The 14,104-nt window shown below is 36.1% G+C and overlaps 1 protein-coding gene across 2 annotated transcripts in view; it reads left to right on the top strand.

Moving 5' to 3' along the window:
- LRMDA (leucine rich melanocyte differentiation associated) overlaps positions 1–14,104 on the top strand; it is a 615,153-nt gene that overhangs the window by 23,874 nt on the left and 577,175 nt on the right. The window lies entirely within an intron of this gene.

The following is a 14,104-nucleotide window of genomic DNA, read 5'->3' as shown; positions in this document are numbered from 1 at the left end:
GACTTTTCTTGCCTCTATCACCACTGCCCCACCCCCGCTTTTCGTTTCCTACTTTGTCTGTCTTTGGGGATCTTGGCATTGATGCTAGCTATGAATGGCTGTTAAACAAATTTTCTTCAGTCCTTAAGCATAGCTGCTTCTTGTGGGTTGATGCAATGCAAGAATAATCTCTGCTGTGGGACTAGAGGCCATATCCAGATATAGCAGTGTTAATACTGATTTTCTGGCTCCCACAACATTTTGTTGCCAATTCCATTCAGAGGTAGTGAGTTTCCTTTGCTGACAAGCTGTAGCAGCAGCATCTACTAAGCTGGGTTGTGTCTGCTTAAAAGTTGGGTTGTTTTCAAACAGTATTCCATTTGTGGACATCTGACTTAGTTAAACTGAACTTTGACTATCAAACGTGTTGGATATGACCACTCACAATATTTGTTGGGATAATGTTTTCTGCAGCAGTAGAGAAGAAAGCAGGTGAATAAAATACAGACAATGTTCCAACATTGAATCAGTTAAAAAGGAACCTAACTGGGTAAGTTAGGTAGATTACACTAGTTTTACAGATAATTCTAGACAGTAAGGCTGAAAAGGAGGTCAGGTTAGTTACGTGAATGGCTGGAAAGATGTGATGACTTATAATAAGTCTTAGGCTGTCATTTCAGCAAAATTCTCAGTCCAAAACCCAGTATCATGGCTGAGAAACAGGTGGGGGGAGCTGGGACACCAAGCATCTGTTGGCTGCTGAGGATACAAATAATTCCAGAGAGAGGCATATAAACTTTGTAAAACTTTTTCCTTTGAAGTTAGGTAAAATATGGGCTTTTACGACCGTTGAATTAAGTTCTTTCAATTTGTTGTAATTCTTAACTCCAAGGGAATACAAAATACACAGAACCAATTGTGGTGATGTCTAAACTGACACTTAATAAATGCTGCTTGTTCCTTCCAGAGTGGATAATAGTTAGCCAACTGCACTCTGCCTAGTGTCTGATGACCCAGTGCACCCTGTTCACTAAAAGAAAAGTGGCCTAAAAATAGCTATTTTTGCAACACATCTATGCTAAAAAGCCCCTCAAACCAATGGTACAACAATTGTGCCAACAGTATGAAGCTGACTGTGATGACTGTTCCAAATGACCAATCCTTTGTTTTTTAAATTTTTGTTTCCCTGTTGTGTAGATTGGACCTTTGATATAAAGTAAGTATTTAAACATTTTTTTTTCTCTTATATACCCTTATGAATATATCATGTATGCATTTTCCTTTCTAGTCTGTGGAGGAGGGGCAAGGTTTGCACTGACACAGCCTTTTCAGAAAATAGTTTGAAACTTGGGAGTTACTGTGTTGTGTCAGGCAAGATGCTTCCCATGAGTTTGTATGAAGTGTTTTGCCCCTGCAGAAACACAAGAAGGAATGTGCAGCTGTCTCCACAAAAGCAAAATCTGGTATGTGGAAGGGTTGCCCCTGAGTAAGGCAGGGGCTTCTGGCTCATGGTAAATTCTGGGCTTGTTCAGTGCAATGCATCGAATCTCTTGCCCTGCCTTTGCCATGAGTCACTAATTTGCAGGGAGTTAAGAGTTAAGGTATCTTATTTCTGTACAAAGCGAGTGCTGCCATGTGATTTGGAGTCCTATCCCTCATTTCCCCTCACTTTGAGCAGTGGTATGCTATATCTTACTTTGTAATTCTTGAAACGTCGTTGTGATTGATTTTTATTTAATATGTGTTAGGCCTCAACCTTTCCCCAGTTTCTTTTTAACCTTGTCAGATTTCTCTCTGGTATTCCTCCTCCTCCTATTTTGAAACCATTAAACTCTTGTAATATAAATTGATTTACATCTCAGCTTTGGTAAGTATTTTTGAGAAACATGGAGAAACTGATGCACGCAGAAAATGTTGGGTTTTTTGGGGTGGGGTAGGGAGACCCTGAATGTTCTGGACAGAGCTGTGGAGTCCTTGCAAACTCAGTCATCTTACAAGTTATTCAACATAATCTGTATAAAGACTACAGCAAAGTTGGTAAGGATTATTTCATTATAGAAAACATACACTAGCATAGCATTACTAATTATCTATATGGTATATATCTCTGTATACTATGATGTAGACTGTCATGGCCCCTAAAAAGATGGCTATTTTTTTCTCTCCAGTTAAGTGACAGTCATATAGCATGCACTTAATCATGTTCTTAATTGTTTTGTAATACAGGAGTGGAATGAATGTCCTCATGTGCTTTGCTGAGTCAAGATCTTGGTGGATTCCTGTACTCATGTTTCATGCTGTTAACTCTCTACCGATGTTCTTTCTGTTAATAGTGATCAAGTCACAAAGCAATTATACTCCCACAAGCTGTCCTTTAATAACCTTTGTCATTTGTCAAAGTGCATTAGGGCCTTGCATATTTTTACAGAGAAGCAATTGGTCTTCATGAAGTAATAAGAGTGTTCTGATGTGCCAGCTCATCTTCCTTGCCAAATTGCTGTTGGTTCAGAGGGGAGCTCACTTCAGTTTAAAGAAATATCTTCTACCTCTTTCTCTTAGACCAAAAGATTTTTGAACAAAATTAAAATCTGAATTAGCAACAATCAACAAACAGTGCTCATTTGAACCAACTCAGCCTTCCAGTCCAGCAAAGCTTTGTTCTTAAGCTTTTCAATTATCTTTGGATGTGAATGTAACTTGTATTAAACTAGAAAAGGCATAATGATCTTCATATGCTAAACTGTGACAGTCTCTTCGTAAGCATGTATTTATGATGCTACACCTCTGTATTTTGGGACTTACAATACTGCTGCTTATATTACAAGTGTGTAACTCACTGTGATATTGTCTTCTCCACTTATTTTGTTTCTTATGTAAGTGTTATAGCTGCAAGCAGTCAAGGTGTATTCCTCCTTGTAATTTGCCAGCATGGAGTAGATATCTGGAGCTGGCACGTTCTTGAGTTACCTGCTATAGGGGAAACTACATGAGAGGGAAAGAGAGCAACTCCCTGAAAAACCATTTGATATTTTGTGAGCAGTCTAGAGTTAAGGATTAAAAGATATGATAATTCTGTTGTAGTTGTGATAATTTAAGCATATAAGTTTCCCTTCAGTCCTGACAACTTTTCATCAGATAGAGAGCTCTGATGCTTAGAGGACATATTATTGCATCTCTACTTCAGGGATTGCTTTCTCCTGGGTAAAAAATGTTGAAGCCTGGTGGATCACTGTTACTTTGTAGATGTGTATACACTGCAGTATTCAGTTCTTGGGTACACATGGAGATACATAAAGAATATAGAAGCCAGTCAAATATGCTTTGCTCACCTCTGACTGGAGCTGGGATTTATCAGTATGTACAGCTGGTAATAAAAGTAGGCTTTGACCTTTTGAAATATGCAAATATATTTTACCATTGTTACTATTTAGAAAGTAAGGCTCTAACTCTATTCCACATTTTTAGCTGTTCTAACAGAGTTGAACTAGAGACTGTATCTCCAAAATGAACAATATAATTCTCAAGAAAAACATTTAAATTAGCATGTAAGCAGCCATTACAAAAAGTTAACTTTGATGAAAATCTTTTGCTTTGTAGTCTCTTATATCTTTTTTAGCAAACATTATTTCTTTTTAAAAGTATTTTTAAAAATGATTTTTAATTGCTTATCCCACCTGTGCTACTTTGTTATTGTAACAAACTGGGTAAACTCTCCACTGGAGAGGTTTCATTGTAATGCTGATGCTGTTTCTGTTACATGTGTTCTCTCTCTATTGCTTGAGTGAATATGCACATGCAGGTATATACACATAGAATATTCTGATTTGTATAGGTATTCTGATGGAATTCTGTCTCATTGTTGAGCTGTTAGTCTCAATATTGTGTGTGGCTTTTATTTTTATATTACAAATACCCATCTGGCAACTGAAGACAAGAATTTTGTTGATGGATTAGAAAGGTTCAAGGTTCTTGAAGTTCGCACGTCCTGTGAAAAAGACAGGTCAGTTTTTTCTCTCTGGGCATCTGTCTCTCATAAGCTCATAAATTGCTCTTGAAGCTAGATAGAAAAAATACTGAAGGCAACATCATATTTAAGAGTTTAAATGTGCTGATTGGAGTGTCTCAGAGTCTAACCTCAGGCAAAAGGTCTCGTATTCAGTCTTTTTGACTGATGTAGAGTGGCCCACTGTTAATAATTCAGTGTTGAGACCTACTAAATGAAAAATAGGAGACTCATAACATCAGTATCACTGTTGATTTTTCCTAGAAAATATGAAATCGTTGTATTTTGATGTATGTTTCCATTCTTTACTCACTTAACTGTTCTCTAATGTAGCTACTGCATCAGATTTTTTTTCTTAATGAGCAATGTTTTTTTTTATATCTACAGAACACAGAGTTTGCCCTGCAGGACCTTATGTTCATTTTTAGTCAGCTCTATTTGTGTAGTAAATAAAAAATGAGTAGCATTGCCATTAGCCATTTTATGTGCATTACTTCTAACCATGCTTGTGAGTAATCTGCTAAAGAATGTGCACATTCTCAGTTTGTAGCAAAATGGGGCCTGTAATAATTTAATTTTTAAAATTCACCTAAAATGCATGGTAACAGAAGGAACCTTTGTTTAAGCAAGGATTTTGATGTCTGTAAATCAGCATGCTGTAGGTTTAGGTCCAGTCTTTGTCAGATGCAAATGTGTGTTGTACTTCACTCTCCCATTTTAGTAGGTATAAGAGGTGAAATGCAGGATGGATCATCTCTAGATTGTCTCCTGGAGTTCTAAAGCTTGTTTGCTTTAATAAAGGATCAATATTTTGCATTTTAGAACTTCAGAGTTCAATTTTGCCAAAGATGTGTGGGGCAAATATTTCTTGTGTAACTTGAGGGATTGTTCAGTGAGGAGAATTGTTTTCTTAGCAAAACATGACATCAAATGTGCCACAAAAAAGTTTTGAAAACTTATTTTTATTCTTGGGAAATAGGTGTATTTTCTGAAATAGTGTATAGTTCTTACAGATTTTACAGATAAATATTCTTCTGAAAGTAAATAATTATGTATGTAATCAATAGCTTGCTGAAGAGTTTATTTTTTTTAAGAGAATGTGAACATCAGACAGTTAAACAGCTGCTATAGGATGTGTAATTCATTCAAAGTTCTAAGAGCGTAGAATCAATAGTGAGGAAAAAATCCCTTTCTTTTATTGAGTGCTATGGTACTTTTTAAAACTTGTCTGGGTTGACTTTCTGTATTGTTTTTTCTTCATTATGCTTCCCAGTAAGTACAGAGGCACCTCTGATGGAACCATGGTATTGTATATGCTATTTAAGTAAGATAGACTCTTCAGAAACTAATATAATTATTCAACTGTACCACTTAATATCCAGCCTATGCATGGAATATATAATTAGAATAACATTGAAGGTCAGATTTTATGTGCTTGTGTTCTATATCCATGAAAAAAATATAAAAATGGTAGTGAGGATCAAAACAGGTATTGAACTCTTAAGCATTTACTGTATCTTTGGAAATAGAATGAACTTTGGTAGCAGCTATTGTCCTGCTTACATATCATGTTCACTAGAATAAAGATTTATAAAAGCAATCATTTAAAACTCTTCCTAAGCTTCCTCAGATCATGTTAACCTAGTTTTCCTATACTAGTCTGAAACTGATGCTCAAACAGAGCAGAAGGGAGGGATAATTGAGCAATCGCTGTGGCTTTGGAAAATACTGATTTTGTCCCTGTTGAAGGGGGGGTGTTTTCCCTTCTAATTGCCTCAGAAGTGTTACTGTCTGTCCCTGTGTTTGTCTGGTCATCTGAGCTCTATTCAGTTTTTTGTTGCTGTCCACTCCTGTTGATTTTTTTTTTCTATCTGCAGCTTATATGCTTCCTACATCTCATTAAATATACTAAAAAATTTGAATTATTCTAAATGAGATACCTGTAAATTAGTAAACCCCATTTTCCACGTGTCAGTGTACCACCTTTTCTCTTTAAACAGAAAGATTGTGGTTGGGTAGGGGAAATAGAGGAGAAGGGGGTTATATTTCCTTACAATTGAAGATAATTAGGTTGTTTTAGTTAAGTTAGGTTATCACATTAGCTATTAAAAAGTGCATCAGTAAAGTGCACATTGCACTTTCCCTGTCTCTTCATTTCCTTAGGTGATAACAGGGAAAAAATGTGTGGAACAGGACTCTCATTTAATTTTGAACTTAATACTCTAAAATTGAGCGTGGTTATTGCGAGTTCCAGTATGGGAGGTAAGGAGGTAATGAGACAAATTTCTTGTCCTGAATTTGGAGATTGTTTTTGTATGATAAATGTGAATTTCCTTGCAGTATTTAAGGCTGTTCCAGCTTTGCTATTGTGGTATATTAAGCATACTGTAAAATCAGAGAAATTTGCCCCGTTTTCTTGCAAACTGAGATGCCTCAGGCATGTTTGTGCTGCTTGTATGACATGTGAAGTAGTCTGAGGTAGCTTCATCAATATCTAGGCTGAAGAGGGCAAAGAGGACACCAGGTTCCAGTCTTGGTTTCCTATGGAATCTTCTGGGAGAAGTGTTCACAATGTCTGCATAAGGAACTCGTCATAAGGAGCTTGAATACTTCCTATTGATTAACGTAACTGGTGTCACAAACAAATCTGGTGGAACAAAGAAGTCAAATGTCTAAGAAATCATGGAGTATCAAGATACTGATTTTTATCCCAATGTTGTTTTCTGACTGTTACTTCCATGTGTTTCTCTTTGTAGTATGCTTACAAACAAAAGAAAAAAAAACAACCTTTCTTTATAATGTACAAAATTTGTAATCTAGGTAGGATTTACAAATCCCATTCCCTCAAACTGAAGCATAGAAGTTAATTCTTGCTCAAGGATACAACAAACTCTGCATCTCCATTCCCATTTTTTACTTCTGTTTTCATTTCAGTCAGCGAAGAGAAAAGAATATTTATTGCTGGAAAAGGCCTTATCTGGCTATACCTTAAAGATAGATCCTAAAATCTGTTATTATTTCAGCTGCTTCATTTATCTTTCTTTTCTGTCTCGCTCTTTCCCCACAAGATTGGCCCAACATTTCTGAATGTTAGGGGAGATGACTATAACCCTTTTTAAAGGAAGGCACTTTGAAAAGCAGGGATATAACTATTAACTTCACATTCAGGCTGAGCATGTACCTCCTCGGTTTCATGGAAGTGCTTATTTCCATGGAGCCTAAAAGGAACTTGGTGAAGGCTGATTGTACTTCATTAATAGACCTTTTACTTTGTTACCACATCTTGTTACCGTACTCCCTATTTTTTTAAATTATTTTTTTATGGTTTGACTCTCTCAAAAAAAATCTGATGGTTGAGTGAGCACAACCAAACTGGCAAAACCTTCTTATACCCACCCCCAGTAGCCATAAGGTTTATTAGCCAAAGTGATGAATAAGAAAATGTGGATGTTGAGTACATTACTTCCCCCCTCTTTGCCCTATACTTGCATTTGTAAAATAGAGGCTGAAATACTAAACCACACCAAATGCTGAACCTTAATGCATGTTGGTAAATCACTTACTATTGCCAAATACACTACAGAAATGCCTTGTTAAGGTTACCTAAATTATGTCACTGATCAAAAAATAGAATCAAATATGTTCTTGCTTGTGCTGCAGAATTTATGGTTCAGCATATTGATTTCTAGCTAGATGCTCTTACAACATGCTAAAGTTGGTAGGGATCTGTGGTAGCATTGCTGCAGTGTTTTATTATTAATCAAAGACAAAAACATTTCTGGTCCAAGAATTCCAAAGCATGTCATGTACTTTGGTATATAGAGTTAAATTTCTCTTCCCATGCCCCAAGTAAATTGCAAATTAACGCTAATAAATCACATTGCAGCAGTTGGTAAGAAGTGAAAGTATATTAATAATTAAATAGTCCTTTTCAGCCACCCCTCCCCCCTTCCTTTTTTATGTGGTGATTTTCTAGACTCGAAATCAGTGTATCTCATGCAGGCTATCTATAATATATAGTTGTTTCAAATCAGCTTTACTTACTGAGCTTTTTCTAGTAATGGAGCTCTGTCAGCAAAAAGCATATGCACCAGCAAATGATGAACGATGGACTTGTGTCAAATGGAAGCTTGAAAGGTGCTTCTGTAGTTAAATGGATTAGTCTGCACCAGAAGTTCAAAACTCCTCAAGTGTAATTGTTTCAGAGAAAAGGTATCTCTGGATTGATAGGGGAGGCTAAGCAATGAGAGCTGGAGGAAGAACTACTTTATCAGATGTAAGTGAGGGTTTACTAATCCACAAGAGGGATAGGCTTTGCTGCTACAAGATTGCTGGCTTGATGCTTCTGCGAGTTTTCTTCTTCTTTTTTAATGTGAAATTTGTAAGGATTTCAATTTATGTCAGTGAAAGACACAGATATTTTGGGACTTTTTTTCTTACAAAATTAAGAATTTTATTAATTATAAATTGTATTAATTAATAATTGTTTAATTCCATATACGTGGCCATGTGCAACAGTAATTTCAAAATAATATTTAACATTTTTCATACACTTTCTAAAAATGTTGGTTCTTGTTTCAGTAGTAGTGTTAGCTATGAAACCGACTTAGTCCACTATAGTTATATTGCAGTTACACACTGAATAAGGTAATCATAGATTTCTATCTAAATGCAAAAAACCATGCATGTAAATTGTAAATTTATATAAATAGTGTTTTATTACTGTTGCTCATTAAATATTTCATGATTTGTGTTGTTAATGTGTAAATGTCATTCAGAGAAAGAAAATATTTGCAGGGGAAGAAATTTACATTAGGAATTAAAGTTTTGAAATATTTTTCCTGGTTTTTTTTTTGTATATAAGTTTGGCTATACTTAAAGTGGGTGTGCCATTAGAGTGTTTAACAAAAGAATAGCTATAAGCAGGGAGGCTTTCACTGCTCCTCAGTCTTCCCGTTGTGCCAGTTTTCCCTTCTCTTCTGCTTCTTTGCAATTGTTAGCCTTCATGTGAACTGAAAGGTACTTCAAAACACTGGAAGAAAATAGTCTGAAAGCTTCATGCGCATTTGCTTCATAGTAAAGAGAAGTGAAGAAGTTGAAGACTTTTTCCACTGACAGGTGTTTGTGTGTCAGAGCAATGAATGCTTTTGATGGCAAACCCACTTGCTTTTCTTCATTGTACTCTTCTTTCTAAATATTAAAAAAAAAGACAAATTCTGACAACAAAAATTCTCCAAACTGTATAATACAAAGCTTGCTTTATTTATTTATATTTTATAAAAGAAGGTATTTAAATTATTTCAGTGGCTATTCACTTTCTTTTTGTGTGGGTGAAAAAACCAGCAGTTGATCAGTGCCTAGAATGGTGAAGGCACTTTTTAGTTGTATCCTCATTATGATACAAAAAAGAATTATCACCTGGTGATTAGTTGGTACAAAATGTCATTGTCTTACAGATTGCACACTATCCTTTGAAATAGTATGAGTCCCATCTTACAGAGAGTAAAACTATTCTAAATAACCATTCTTTTTAAAATTTGTTCTTACATTTTCCAGTCCTCTTGTGTTAGTTTATTAGCGTGGCACATGGCTGTTATTTACTTAGTTTATTACTTGGCTGATGATGGTAATTGAAGATTTTTTTGCAGGTGTTAAGTGTTCTGATGTTTGGTTGCTTTCATATGTTATGCCGTGCAATGCAGTTGCATCATATGGAATTGCATATGCATCAATGGCACAGTCAAATCGACCATTTGGAAGAGATTAAAAACAAGAGTTGAGAAAAATATGACTAAGTAAGCCTGTTCTGTCAAACATGAGAAAAACTCTTCCTGTTTAATATGAAAAAAAGTTAACTAAATAAATTAATAACCCATTTGGTTGTAACAAAGTTCATTTTTTCTTTCCATTAATGGTGGAAGCAATTTGAATGATGGCTAAAAATGGTACAAAAGTGAAGTCTGAACTTACATAGACAACATTTGGCAGAAGTGCTGGGTTATTCATCCTTGCAAGAAATTGAAATAGATGCTATGTAAATTGTGATGCAGACTGAAACTGACCCAGTAGTATAAAGAAGCCTTTTTTTGAGGGATATTTTTATCAGACCACAATGGGCAAGAAAAGCAAATGTATAACTGTAGAAAATTGGGTTACTTGGAAGTGAACAGAAAGCACGTTTAATCCAAACTAGTTGTTCTCTTTTACATCAAAGCAATTTCAATATGTATGATCCAGTTTTTTATTATCTAGCTTCTGTGGATAGCTGTGAAAAATAGTTTCACATAATGGGTAAATGAAGTATTATACCAGAATTTTTGGAACTCTTCACTTTTCTATACAATACATCTAGAGAGCTGTTTTACAACATACTTCCTTCCAAGCCTGATAAAAGTTTTCTGAAGGTCAGGATTTTGTTATTATCTTTTTAGTTGTGTCACTTAATGCAAAAGAATTCACTTATAGGACATTTAAAAGGGATTGCCAAGTAATGTGTCTGCCTTATTACCATTGACTCCTAAAATACAAGATTTTGGAAGGTTTCCACATGAAATACTGCACCCATTAGGTCCTGCAAGTGCAGGTGAGTGAGAAGTGTGCTGCTGGGTTCTTTGAGCCACGCACTGGGAAGGGAGCAGACGTTTCCCAACATGATCCTGGGGACAGAGCTGCTGCAGCAGGCACATCCCTGGCTGTGTCAGGCTGAGCCAGCCTGCAGGCTTGGAACAGCTTGGAGGCCAAGGTGTGTGCTCAAACACCGTGTGTGGGTTGCAGCTGGGGAGTATTGGGGAAAGGTCAGATTCATTTGACTCCTGAGAATGCTGAATCCCCACGAGTTTTGAAGAAGAGCCTGGGAAGACAGGTGACAGGGCACCTGGACAGTGCACGTAGTGACTGGTGACAATGCGCAGACTGGCTCCACAGAGCCTCTTGTCATAACAAAGGTGAGTCTTGCATTATGACTGTTGCTGCTGAAATGTTGCTGGCCTTTGTACCTCTCCTTTTTTCTTCTGCCCAAAAGCTTAAACCAAATCTCTTTTAGAAGAACACAACTACAGGAAGGTGAGAAAAGGATTGTTCTCTCTGTTATGTTGCATAATAGCAATAGAAGTATAAATTTTGAAAAGAAAGTGTAAGATTCTCAGGTGATGTGTAAATGTAAATTTTGACCAGGCTTCAGCATCGGCGTAGTTGCTGTATATTAACCACCGCCTATACAGCAGTGACGTGTGGGACCAGGAGTGCTGCTTGGAAGCTAAAGTAGCCCAGCAAAAGGAGTTGGAGTGGAAAATAGGAAGATCTGAGTGGCTGAAGTGCTACTTAAAAGATGATGAGAACCTTTGCCAGTGAGATGGGAGATTTCAACCTACTGTGTTCTCTTTAGTTCTCTCTTTAAGGTAAAAAAGTGTGACCTGGAGTCATGAAGTCACACTGCCTTTGTCTTGTGTGAAACTGTGCTTTGCCCTGTTTCCAATCTTTTCAGAAGTGGACTGTTTTCTGCCCGTCCCTGTAGCTTCCTCTCGATGTTAAAGCTATAAACCAGGGATATGCCTGAGTAGAGCCAGTCACAGATGCTCTGCCAGCATGTGACTGGTGTGCTTGAGCTTTATCATTCCTGCTAACTGACCCTTTCACTAAAAGTTTAATAGGGGATAAATTCACATGTGAATTCATAATCCCCTCAGTTGTGCCAGAAGGATTCCTTAACAAGCAGGCAACAAAGAGAATCTTATACAGCTGGATTTTTTATTCCTCCTCCTCTTCTTTCTCTTTCCAAATTTATTGGGTAGACTACTTCAAGGATATGTCTTTAACTGTCATCCCAATATTTATTTGTGCATAACCTAAACAAACAAAGGCAATATATTCAATGTGGCTTTCACAGCAGCTCTTTGCATGGAATTGAAAACATTTTTGAGCTTTCAAGTACAATAGGTGGAAATACTATATTCTTCCAAATATTTATTATTTAGTATTTATTCTTACTCACTATAATGTAGAAATTGTGCTTTCTTAGCATGTATCTTTGGAACTTATATGAAGTGTCTATTGTGCCACATTAGTTCATGGGGCTCTTTTGCTATTTCAGAATTCTGTATGTTGTTTGCTACTCTTACCTAAAGAAGCCTGTAAATGCAGATATTGTGAATATTTTTAGTATAAGCCACTTTTAATCAACTTGGTTACTGTTACTTTGATTTTGAGAAAAGGAATTGTTTCTCCTACTGTTCTGTTAAAGCACCTTTAAAATGATATCATCAATTACTACATTTAAAAGCTTCAGGGTTGCAACATGTATTGAGCAGTGCTCATGGAAAGAGTATAAAGGATGTCTGGAGACTTTCTGCTTTTATAAAGAGGACACTACTTTTTGTGGTCTTTGTGAAATGTTTAATTTTTAAAATTTAATATTCTGTTTATGGCATGAAAAACAAGGAAATATGCATAATCTCTTTACAGTACTTGGTTTTTGAACCAAAACCTACTGGTGTGCTAGCTTGAATGAAATGTCTTTCAAAACTCTTATTCCAGAGCCCCAGCTTTTCATAATTTCATTGTGTATGCAACCAAGGTTGCACAGAGATGTTTCTTCTGCTTAAACTGTTCCTCCCCTATCAGTAGGCATCTACTTTAGGGAATATTTTTTTGCTGTGAGACCTGTCACATTCTAAAGGTCTGTGTAACTTTAGAACTTGGCATTTCCTCAGTGGAACCAGTAAAAGGTGGCTTTGTTTTGCTAAACTTTAACAGAAGAAGGATGCAGATGTCTTTGGCAGGAAGAAATCCAGTGTGAGTGTACAATCCCAAGGGAAGGGGGGAATGTGTATGTGGTGTGTGTGTGGGTGTGATGCAGGTTGTGGGATCAAGAAAGTCAGCTGCATGGAGTCTCGGAAGTTAATAGTGAGGTGTTGCTCACAGGGGTTGGTGGTGACTAGTTGTGGTTTTCTTTTTTGTTTGATTTTTTTTTTTAATGTAATTTGAGAAATTGTTCCCTGAAATATTTTGACTTCTGAAATATAATGGATGTGTTATCTTTCAAAAATTCAGCAACAAATTTGTCTTCCTTTTACTCTCTGCTTGTTCTTCTTCCCTCACCTCAAGTGGAACTGTTTTAAGGACTGAGGATAAGTAAAATAGTTTTCCCCTTAGTAATTTGGAGTTTCAACATCCTTAATTTGGAAGGAGCTTTTTTGTATCTAGTGATGATTGTTCTGAGGTCTGAAAACAAATTCATCAAATTTAGGCAGCTGATAATGGAATATTTTGGCACATGCCATTAATGTATTTGAACACCTGTATGATTATGGGGTATGTTATCCAACCTCAGAAAGCTTTAGATCCAGGCAGGTCATAGTAGCATTCAGATACTGGTTGAAGATGGTAAAAAGAAGACTGAGATGAAAACATGGTTGGTTTTTGGTTGTTTTTTTGTTGGTTTTTTTTTTTTTTTTTTTTTTAATTTAAATCTATGTTTTATTTATTTATTTATTGTTTTTATTTTATTTTTAGCTCTGTGACTAAGTGTTCATAGTCATTCAGTATCTGGCAACAAGTAAGGGGTTCCTCTTAATGGAAGCTTTAGAAAACAGAGACAGTCATGGGACACTTTTGACATCAATTCCAAACTGCTGTTTTCTCTTTATTGTTAAGGAAAAATTAACACCAGGTAAGAAAGCTGCATGTCCTAAAATAATGCATTTTAGTTGATTGAAGTACACTTGCTTCAGAAAAGCTGCTTTGGCAAGCTTGGAATTTGGATCTCTTTACAGATCAGAATTAGGCAGCAAATATACCTGCAGTGTCCTGGCAGTCACTGAAAAGATGTGTAAGGACTTTGTTGCTGAAACTTTTGATCCTATACACTCATTAAATTCAAAATACTTACTTAATTTTATGATTCATATAGAGGTACTAAATGTTGCTGTTTTGGCAGCCTTTTTCTTCATCTAGTACGGCGAATAGGAAGACCTGTAAGTATACCTTGTTGTAAAGGTATAATTTTCATTCTGTGATTTTAAATTATACATGGGCTTTCAGTATAAAATAATAACAACAGTTTGGGTGATCATGTATTAAACTGCTTGTTACAACAGTAGTTTATACAGTTTTCTTAAATGATAA

The sequence above is a fragment of the Parus major genome, chromosome 6 (genome assembly GCF_001522545.3).
Source record: "Parus major isolate Abel chromosome 6, Parus_major1.1, whole genome shotgun sequence".
NCBI classification, from domain to species: Eukaryota; Metazoa; Chordata; class Aves; order Passeriformes; family Paridae; genus Parus; species Parus major.
This window is presented reverse-complemented; position numbering and strand designations above follow the sequence as displayed.